The sequence below is a fragment of the Toxotes jaculatrix genome, chromosome 15 (genome assembly GCF_017976425.1).
Source record: "Toxotes jaculatrix isolate fToxJac2 chromosome 15, fToxJac2.pri, whole genome shotgun sequence".
NCBI lineage: Eukaryota > Metazoa > Chordata > Actinopteri > Toxotidae > Toxotes > Toxotes jaculatrix.
In genome coordinates, this window is record NC_054408.1 from 19,327,259 (window position 1) to 19,338,755 (window position 11,497).

An 11,497-nucleotide genomic window follows, 5' to 3' on the forward strand; every position below is an offset into this window, starting at 1 on the left:
CTGTCTTCCCATTCTCATCCCTGACACACACCCAACACACACAGATTCTCTACGGGTATGACTGTCCGTTTTGCTTGCTTTCTTTTTTTTTTTTTTTTTACACACATACTCTATGTAACCCCCCCAACACACACACACACACACAAATACCCACAGAAAAAAACAAGCTGATATAGTACATACCTAGCCATCAGACACACAGTAAAACAAATCAATACACTGAAAGACTGACAAATTAATACCACAATGGATAAGTACATTTTAACAAGCTCACACGTTAGCTACAGTGGCAAGAAAATATATGTGAACCCTTTGGAGTTATCTGGTTTTCTGTATCAGCTGGTAATAAAATGTGATCTGGTCTTCATCTAAGTCACTAAGTACAGACAAACACAATCCACTTATGCTAATAACACACAATTATAATCTTTCATGTCTTTATTGAACACACCCATTAAACATTCACAGTGCTGGTGGAAAACGTAAGTGAATCCTTGGATTTAATAAATGGTCAAACCTCCTGTGGCATCAATAACCTCAAACAAGAGCTCAGACCTGCACAACATTCAGGAGGAATTTTGGACCATTGTTCCTACAGAAACGCTGCAGCTCAGCCATGTTTTTAGGGTGTCTGCTGTGAACAGCGCTCTGAGCATTCCACAGCATCTTTGTTGGGTTAAGGTCTAGGCTCTGATTCCAAAAGCTGGATTTTCTTTGTTTGAAGTCATTCCGTGGTAGATTTACTTATATGATTACTGTCCTGCTGCATCATCCAGTTACTACCGATGTCTAGCTGGTGACCCTGACATTATTCTGCCTCTTGTTGATGGTGAGCTTTCCAGGCCCGGAGGCAGCAAAACTTAGGTAGCGTGTAAACCTTAGGTCAGAGGTGTCCAAACTGTTCCACAAAGGGCCGTGTGGCTGCAGGATTTTGTTCCAACCAAGCAGCAGCACACCAGACTATACCCATCTGAAATCTTCTGACATCTATCCATTTTTGTGAGGCATCAGGAGATGCTTCTTTTGAAAAGCAAACTCAAAATGTTTGAGTGCTTGTCATATATCAAATTTGCTCAAACCCACACCTTCAGTCTGGTTTCATTGATTGGACTCCAGTTTTGCTAACTGTGAATGTTTGAATGATACTCATACTCACTAATGGCCAAGAACAATACAATGTTTTGTGTTTTATTAGTTCAAATAGATTGTGTTTGTTCATAATTGTACCTTAGATGAAGATCTGACCATGTTTTAAGACACTTATCTCAAAATGCAGATAACTCCAAAGGGTTGATTTCTTTTTCTCACCACTGTAACAGGTCAACTACTGTTAAATTTAAATTATCATACATTTCAGCAGTCAGTTAATCTACAAAATCACTGTAACTTACACGTTAACATCAAGCTAACACACAATAAGATTGCTTGGGTCCCTGTCAAACTCACCATACCAATTAGTCACAGTTGTGTTTCTAGAGACATTTTACATTTTGCCAATCATAGACTGGATCACTGCTCTTAAGTCTCAACCCTCCACTGAAGCCCTGTTGTTTTCCCTGTATGCCTCTTGTGTTAGCTAAGCCCTTTTCAAAAAAGGGAATCTGTTATATTAGTGGCTTCGACTATTTATTTAAGAGATTACTTTTTGGGATTCAAAAGTTCTGACATGTTAGCTAATGGTTCTATTTAAATGTACATTTGCCATATTGTCCTTGTTAATATCATGACACTGTTGTCAACATACTGCCCAGCCATTTGGAACATGTCTGTAAAGTTCAACTAAAGGGCGCAAGAACGGAGCCTCGATTTAATGTGGAAAAACTTAGCTTGAGGAAAGGATCATTCCTGTCCTCAGGCTGTGAGTTAAAGCTGAGAGAGGTTAGGGCAGGCCCAGATGTCAACAAAAGAGCGCGAATGTTGGTGTGTGCTGTTCAGAGTAATCCAAGCTCACGTGGGTGGACACACCCTCCTAAAAAGCATGCCCAACAGCCTTTGTAACCAGATATTTCTATGCATGTTGTCGGTCCTTTCCCTCTTGCTCACTTCGCTGCACCACTTCACATGCACAGTGATGACATGTTCACACGTCTACATTTCGGCTCCCGTCTGTTGACTAAAACAGAGGAAATTGTGGAGAGACAGAATTTGCAAACAGCGTTGCCTTGAACAAGCTGGTCATGTAGACTAGGATTCAAGAGCGGTGAGGATGAAAATAAAAAAGAGGAGGAAGGAGGTGTAGACCGAAAACAAGCCTGTCAGAGGAGAAACCGAAAGCAGTATGAAATAAAAACTGCAGTACTAATGTCTTGTCTTTCTAGACTGCTCTGTCTGTTCTTGTTTGAGTTGGATACGGAATACCTTTGCGCTTCCCCTGCAGATCTCCAAGCTAAACAAGCAGTGGATAAAACTAGGTTTTACCATGTAAACTGTTGATCTTCCAGAAATAACCCTGTCAAGTGTCGCACAAAAACCACACTTCGGAAAAACAGGACAGGAAGCTAACGCACAAGTTTCGGCTTCTGTTTGTTTGTTTGTTTTTTGGTTGTTTTTTTATGAAACTGAAATGAAACTCTCTCACCATTCATTTGTAAATAAATAAATAAAAAAGTGAACAATCTAAAGCTGGAAACATTTTCTACAGCCAGTAATGTCACTGCTTTTCAGATATATGATTGTAGGCAATAAAAAAAACAAACAAACAAAAGTGTAACCTTGGTAATTCTCATGGGGACACAGCAGAATAAGAAACGCCATCCATTTTTGGCTCTGACCCACTGTTCTTAAGCAACTGTGTCCTTTGACCTCCTGAGGTATTCAAGGCTCTTTAAGCAGCTGTTTCAAAGACAGACCTGAGAATCTGAAGCTGACACACACACACACGAGTGCTAAGCTCAGGTTGCACAAGCAACAGGTTAAAATGGGCACATGGAAATAGGTCTAACAGTTCTTTGCTGAGCACACATCACAATGCAGTTCTTGGAAATTGTGCGTGTATGTCTAAATGTGCATAGAACTGCTTGTGTCACAGTACTCAAAGTCATTTTGGGGGAAAATGGGACGGGTGATCGTGACAGAAAAGACAAGCCAAAACATGCACTGGGGTATAGCTCTTAGCAAAGACCTAGGAGCCAGCTGTACTCACATACCTGAGGAGTGTAAAGGCGGGGGTGGGGCTGTAGTGGAAAGGAGTCCTCTTTCAGGTGAAAGAAAGAGTGGGTATAAGCATATCACTCCATGATGATATGGAGAGTTGGTGGTGAGGAAGGACTGATTTCCTTATTTTAATCCCACTCTGAATCCAGTCCCAGTTTAAGGGCAGTTTGCACTCATGCACTAATTTCCAACAGAAGCACTTTGACGGAGGAGACCAACCACTTAAAGAAGTCTGAATAGAAACATCCATAACACCAAAGATGGTGGTTAAATGACACATATCCCACCCCTACACAAAAAGCCAATCGTCTGCTTTAAAACAACCAAACCAGGAAGCCTATCAAGCCAGTTGTGTTGTACTGACGCGCGCTCACAGCTGAGGTTCAAGACAGTTTCCGTTATAATGTCTCTGGATGTGCTGATGGCATCACATCATGGCACTCTGGGTGGAGCTGTAAAAGAAACTGGTACTGTGAAACCTTGCACATGTGTAGTAGAGGTATAATCTGTGGCAAAAAAAAATTTTAGACCTTATTTTGGGGCAAAGTCACCAAATTTATATTTGTATTTAGATTTGGAGTTAAACACATTTCAACAGGCTGAATGCATTCCTAATGTAAAAGAAACTGCCAATAGGCACAAGTCTTTTTTTTTTTTACCATTAGTTTATTTGATTTATATTTATTTATTTAATTGATCAACACAAAAAAACCACAGTAAAATCATAAAGCCCTGACCAGATGCTAAAAAAAGACACCCTTAATGTACTTTAACAAAAGCATCTACAACTATCACAGACATTTGAATTAGTAAAATGTTTTTTAAAAGAATGAATAACGCACAATAATTACTGAAAATGTTTTCTCAATATTCATTTAGTGCATTGATGGAATGTACCCCAGCGGTTACCTTTTATTTGTTATGTAAGCAGAGCTTTTTTCAGTATAGCTACACATGTTCCTTTAGAAAAAATATTGGTAATTTGAGCTCTTGAATGAGAACTGGTTGCCGTGTTCCAAAACGTACCTGAGAGTCTCTAAATTAAGATTTCTTGTTCCTTTAAACCTGAATTTAAACTAATGGGGCCAAACATCTAGTATCACTTCATACATTCAATCCACCCATTGATGCCTGTGAGTTACCCCCCAGATCCCTTCTGTTTACCTGTCCAGCCCCCTCTTCCATCCCTCCCATTTAACCAATGGCCATCCCTGCATCTATCCATCTCATACCCAGTGATCATCAATGATCGTTTTAATCCTTTAATGTCTTTATGTTGTGCTCCCTTAATCCAACTTCTGTACTGCTAGCTAGGCCTATCTCACAGTCCCTAAACCGTAATCTAGCTATCTTTATCTCTTGGCTCTGTCGGTATAATCTAGCCCTGCATTTTCAGAAACTGGGTTAGAGCACACAAGTGACTCATCAGTGGGACGACACTGGATGATGAATTGAAACAGATATCTAGAGCCACTCTGTATGTGGCCTAGTGGAGTAAATGAGTCGGTTTAATGAATCATTTTGTAAATGAAGTTCTCATACAATTTTAACAATTTAACATAAGCTTCCTATGCACTGTTTGCAAGGAATGGATTAAAAACAGCACCTTTTTCATCCTAAAACAGAGTGGATGAATTTCATAAATTGATTCATGTTGTATACCATTCCCCTTCACTTCTCAGATCCTAAACTGCTTTGCCTTTATTGTATGTTCTTCTAAAAGAGCCCTTTCACAAGGTCTTGTGTGGTCTGATGATACAGTATGATATGATAGCCATGGAGACCTAATCTGAACCCTTTACAAAGAGAGAGAGTTCCAGGAACCTGTTCTGTAAATTAGAAAGTGACATACTCTACAAATTGTACCACCCCTGCAACAATTCAAAAGGAATTGTCATTTGATTCGATGTCAATGACAAAAACATGTTGCTAACTGATTTGGTAGGGCTATTAAAGCAAGATGGGATCACAAGATATGATTTCTCTTGCACTTAGAGATACCGGTATGATTCACAGGGATCTCGAAAAAAAAATCAGACTTCCTTATTATGCACAATATTGGAAAAGAATCCGATATTGTGCATGCACGCCGAGTCACAATTCTCTCTGGTGTTGTCTGAATCCTGTATACCTGAACTGATGAGTGAGTGCAACTGCGTGTGTGTGTGCACGATAGAGAAAGAGGGAAGTAGGGGGTCTGTCTAGATCCTCTCTGGTTGGGGAGCATGCTGTTACAGCTAATCAAACCATTATGGCTGCCCACTAACTCAGAACACCATTACCATAATATGCAGTTTCATCTGATTAGTTATGCATGATCCAGATACGCCAACGCCGGACACAGAGGGAGAGAGAGAAGAGCTGACCTTGATCTGACAGTAATACATCTAAAATAAAACCTTCAGATGGAACAAATGCATTCAGACTGATTTTCCAGGAAGTGAATAAAAACACTACAAACTCACGTTTCCATTAAAATACACTACTGGAGTGACTATACATACTTACAAGACTCCTTAGAACATTCTTATAGAACCATGAAGAATCACTGTGATATACGTATGTTCATTCCAAAATAAAATAACACTAAAACAAGTTCTTGACTGAACTGAATCTACTCCCAATCATTTATACACAATTCACAAGGCCACTGTTATTTTTGTCCAAGTATTCACAGGCAGAAAATAATAACATGAATCTTCTCCACTACTATCTGAATGATATTCTACTACCATGCTACAAGCCTGACAGATGAATCCACAACTTGATATAGTTACTCTATGTAAGCAATCAAAACGGGTCACTATTAATATGGCACTACTACTTGCTATCTATCCAGATCTGTCAAGTCACATTCATGCCAACACTCTGTAGCTGAGGTATCTCATACAGAATAAACACAGCTGTGTTTGGGGCTTGGGAAATGATTTTTGCTGAAGAGCTGTGCCATATCCACCCCAGCAACACACCACTAAGTGGCTGCCTTTCGTAGAACTACCTGGCTGGATATTTATGTGAATGGATTGCTCTTTGGCTGGTACACTTATGGACTGCCAGTGAGACAACACTGAAAGAACTGTGGCTGAGGACAACGGTGGTGATCTGTGAGTGCTACAGGCAAAATTGTATTTGTGTCGGCCTGTGCCATGTTAAGCGTATTTGTAAATGTATAATAACTATTTTGCCCACCATTTTAAAATACCTTATTAGCAGCAATTACCCCTCGTGTAATTACTGATGAAAGACACATAACATTCAAGAAATGAACTGGCAGAGCATCACAAGCAACTTGGCACCAAACAGCTCGGTGTGCAGCCACTGTAAGATGAAATGGCTGAACTCTGCATCACCATCTATCAATGGTTAAGCTTACAACACTTCCTAACTACATTCAGGACTGTGAGCTTTCCAAAGGGTTAGAATGGAATGGGCTGACAGCTGGTCCTCTTGGTTAGACGTGAACAGGCTGTCACCAACAGTCAGCACAGGTCCCAAAGAGCGTGGTGTCACTAAAATAAAGAGGAGGGCCTTATTAATTTGGTTATGGGTATAAAATGAATAACTCAGCAGCACTATATTGACAGTGAATAGGCAACTGGATATTTGAACTCAAAAAGAGTTATGCAAGTGTCTGGTGAGAGAAGCTCTCTAATGCTGATTGGGTTTTTTTTTTATAGTACTTCTGGCAACGCGTCCAAGCCTACTAAGATACGCAAATGCTACCAACTTTAAATCCTGATAATGTATCTTGCCTGCAGCACCCAAGTAGCAGTGCTCTTACCGACACTTGTCAGTTCACACCAATGCTAAGCTGTCAGCACTACTGAGAAACATACTAAGTGGCAGGGTGTGTCTTTTCAGCATTGAGACTAACCAGAATAAGGTGTTAGACAAAGATAGACCGAAAAGGGAAGAGTAGAAAACTCGAATTAGAGAGGTGAGAAGCAGGCAAAAAAGGAACATGTAAATCTCAGGGTGCGGACACAACATGGAACCACATCATTAAGCCCCAAAACACCTTGGAAATGGCATACTAAACAGACCTGTATAAAAGAGAATGTTTAAGCACACTATTCAACACACATTCCCAAACATTCTGTACTCCCAAGCCCATCCCACAATGTGTACACATCTCCCAGGCTTTCAAACCAGCAAGAACAATGGCTGACCTTTGACCACTCTGCTATGTGGGCCTGTTTATGATGTTTGCCAGAAGGCTGTCATCTTTATGCATCTTCTCCACTGGCAACTGCAAAACTGGCATGCTTATAAATTGGTACTGAGAGGTCTAAGGACACCAAAGTGGACATGAATTTACCTCCAAGCTTTCAAAATTAACACTAATGAAAGAGTCTATTGCTTGCCCCCACCCCAAATCAACCACAGCATTGAAAATTTGGTGCCGGTAAAACAGTATTATTATACACTGTTCCTCATTTAACAAATGCTTAGGTTCCAACTGAAACATCAGAGTTTCATCAAGTTACAGATGAAGAAGAACTCACTGGCAAACCACTACATCTAAATTATTTTTTGGCCTTGTTGCCAATGCAGACCCTACCTACAGGCAATAATGACCAACAATTTCTCAAACTGAAAGCATTACAGGCCTGCGGGCTATGCCCCAAGACATTGTCTGCATTTTCAACAAATGTGAAGACAACTGGCCGAGATGATTTGTCATTTTGGATGTTATGAACCAACACAATGAAATTCTGAGGTTGAATGGTTGGAAATAAGATAAGGGTAAATTACAATTTGCCTCTGCACCATATCGACGGTTAAATTTGATCCCAAGTTGCCTTGGGATCTTATGGTACTACCTGACTCCTAGTTTGCTCCCTTGGGATACCCCATCCCCCTGCTAACAGGTGAAGTTAATCCCAATTACCTCTGCCACACCTGTGCCTCTCCTGTCTTCCTCCCTCCGTACCCTCTCTATCCATATCTTCTTGTCTTTTCTTCCCCTCAGTTTTTACAATCTGTTCTCTCTCCCTCTGTCTCTGTCTCTCTGTCTCTCTCTCTCTCACACTCTCTCTCACATACACACACACACACACACTTCCTTTGTAAACCGTTGGGATGGCTGGTTCAGGTGCACCGTTAAAGTAAAGCAGGGCCATTGCCATAGGCAATTTAATCTTCACCAGCTGAGTCCATCCACTTCTTCAGGTTTGGACAGAGGAAAAGCAAAGAAATTCAGAGCAGGATTCTGCATGATTCTTTTCAGCACATAATTATACGAATTTATAAATTGCATATCTTTTATTTAATGAAAACAAACTTTGCTCAGCCTTATTTAGTCATTTTCACGTACCAACAGCACCACAGCACAACCTTACCTCCTCTCTTTATTCTGGCTGAGACTCGTAGCAGAGAGGTTCTACTGGTTTCAACAGCAGTAAAAAGCATTTTGGGCGAGCAGGAATGATGTATTTCAGCCTTTTAAAGAGCAACTATCGCTACGTGTCTGGAAACAAAAAAAAGTAGGTGGGTCAGCTTAAAATACATAGATGAAATCAAATAATTAAGAGATGACAACAATATGATGCTAAATTTAACCAAGCTCTTGAGGGTGTCTATCAATGTAAATAATTGCATGAATGCATATAACGAGAAAATAATCGTGACATCTTGTTGCTACCTACATTTCATTGCAAAACTGGCATCAGTGAGCTGTAAAGCTACGTGTCATTTACAAGGCTAAGGACTGTACAAGCTAACAAGCCTGTGAAAAGTACTTTTCTAGTAATTTATTCTAGTCTAATGCAAAATGATCCTTACTACCACAGCTTTAATGTATAATAGCAATTAAGGCCCAGAATGGTGTCCCAAATAAAAAAAATGTGCAAGATGGCAGGACTAATTCCCAAGATAAGCACTTACGCTTCAGCAACCATCAGCCTCCAGACTGGGATTCCCAAATGTATTCAGGTCAAGAAGAGCCACAAACATTAGGTCAAAGTCATTTTTTGGACCCCCATCTGTTAAGCATTTTCTTTATGCGATTCCGTCAGAAAAGGATACTGTAGAAAGACTCTTGTCAAAACAATTTCCACTGTCTCATCTTACACGTAAAAAGTCAGTAAAACATATTGGATATACACAGTGTGTCATCAGGTTGTGCTTGTGGTGCCCCCCTCACAGATCCCTGGGGATCCCCAGTCACCCTGTTGGGGCTTCTGATTTTGGTGAACACTTGAACCCAGCTGAGGGATCTCATTCACAGTGCCTTCCTTTGCCGCTCCTAACCGAGATCCCATCCAGGAGCAACTTCTGACATGACTCTAAAATCATTTCTCTTGCGGTTTAAATAGCTAAAATGACACGAGAAAGAGCCAGGGAGGGAGAGATGGAGGCCAGACAAACAGGACAGAGCAGGGTCCATATGATCTCAGCAGCGGCAGCAGACTGGCAAGCAGCAGGCAGCACAGGAACCGACTGCGACCCAAAAGATGTGGCACGGATGGTGGAAGATTACGTCATCGAAAAAAAAGGAGGACGCCTCACAGCAAACCTTCACATCCATTACTTAACACCACATAGTTAACAGCTTTCGCCCAGCAGACCTGAGCCCTTTTCTATCATTTACTTCGTTCATTAATAAATAAATAACAAGCAATTATTAATGCACGGGAGCAATAAATGCGGGGTCGCAAATAAGCAGCTTATCCACATAGGCCCTCTCGGATGACATTTCTAGAATGTGACATATTCAGAAGAGCAGTTGTAACAAACGGTGTTTCACCAGTCACTGAGCAATGAATGGCAAAACCTCACATCCACTTCATCTGAGCGACCTGTATTCGGTATATCTATTCATCGTTTAGGCTAAAAGGTAAGGTGATCACATTAGCCCAGTCAAACAACACTTGCACCGAAACTCGCCAATGCAAATCTCTCGAAAAGCACTAATTCGTGGCGACTGCATATGCTAAAAAAAACAGCGATGTCATATGTAAAGCCACAGTCGTAACATAACTGACGCCGCACTGGTTCCATTGAACGCCAACTAGACTCTGTCATTAAAGGGGTTATTGTACACTGTACAATGAATGAGCTATTAACGGCCTGTTTAACTAAATTATCTGTCGACTGCAGGAAGGTTTTAATGATTCAATAAACATTTAAATACATACCAATCCTGCGCACACTGGATTAGCTCCGGTTTCGCAGCTAGGTAAAGTAAACTGCGAGATATTGAATGGGCTAAGAAACAGCTAGCTAACAAGCGAGCTACACAAGCACTGGCAATTGAGGTTATGGAGTAAAATGTGTTTCTTTTTCTTTTTGAGAGACCCCACTCAAACAGGCATAAGTGTAATTACAACACAGGCCTAATGGAGTAACGTTATCCCAGTGTTATTTCGCAATATTACCCAATTTAGCCGTGCGGGCAGCAACTTGGATAAAAGTGACAGCGCTATGCTAGCTAGCTAACGTCAGTTGGCTGTAAAGACTAGTGGCCTGTGAATGAGTGTCTTTCTTACCGTCATAAACTGCTCCAGGGGCGTCCAGTTTTTAAGGAATTTAATTTTTGCTGTATGAGGAAATGGTTTGTGTAGGGGCGACAGACCCCGAACATCCAAGATCAGTTCACCCACTGCCGATGAAACCCGAGCATCATCACTATCACCGTCTTCATCAGTACCCGGAGTCCGGCGCTGCTTCACACACATCCATCCAGCAGAGCGGGGCCTCCTCCGGGCTCGACCATGCGACTGGCTCGGCGACGACGGATAATCCACAAGACAGGAGCCCCCGCAGTAACCATTGGCTAGACACGGCGACTAGCAGTCATTTCAGGTCGAGAATATGCGAAATATAATCCCACGCATGCGTAAAAAAAAAAAAATGCGATCAGCAAAAAGGTTACAAGTGAAAATTTTTGAACATCAAATCACCGAATAGGCAAATGTTGCGTTTCTGACTTTCCCGACACGAGCCTGTCCGTTGTTGTCAGCGTTCCCTGGTCTCTCTGCAGCTGCTTTGCCTGCCTGCCTTGCACCACAGCAGTGATCAGTATAGCTACGTAATGGCGCAAACAGATCGCACAGGGGCGGGGCCACGGAACGGGAGGCGCGCTGTTTGCTTTTGAGCGCACCCCGGTAGAACCGGGACAAAATCTAATCTTTATATTAATCCTTATGAGGAACTTAACCACAGTCTGAGTTTTATTTGTATCGGTCGAATGCTGCTGTCAAAACATTTTAAACGTGGACATCACCATGTCAAAAGCAGAGGCATGTTATTGTAGTGTCCGATTTTGTGCAATATGTTTGTATATTTTTTCAATGTGTGCAAATCCAATTGTGTTCAGCTTATCCTAGACTTTGTTCTCTGT

The 11,497-nt window shown here is 41.3% G+C and overlaps 1 protein-coding gene across 4 annotated transcripts in view; it reads right to left on the reverse strand.

The window, feature by feature from the left end:
- ptpn4a (protein tyrosine phosphatase non-receptor type 4a) overlaps positions 1 to 11,150 on the reverse strand; it is a 63,041-nt gene extending 51,891 nt beyond the window's left edge. For all 4 annotated transcript variants that reach the window (XM_041056972.1, XM_041056970.1, XM_041056971.1 and 1 more), the window contains exon 1: positions 10,644 to 11,150. The gene's annotated coding sequence lies outside the window, so the exon portion shown is untranslated. The remainder of the gene's footprint in view (positions 1 to 10,643) is intronic.
- Between the last annotated feature and the right edge of the window lie 347 nt (positions 11,151 to 11,497).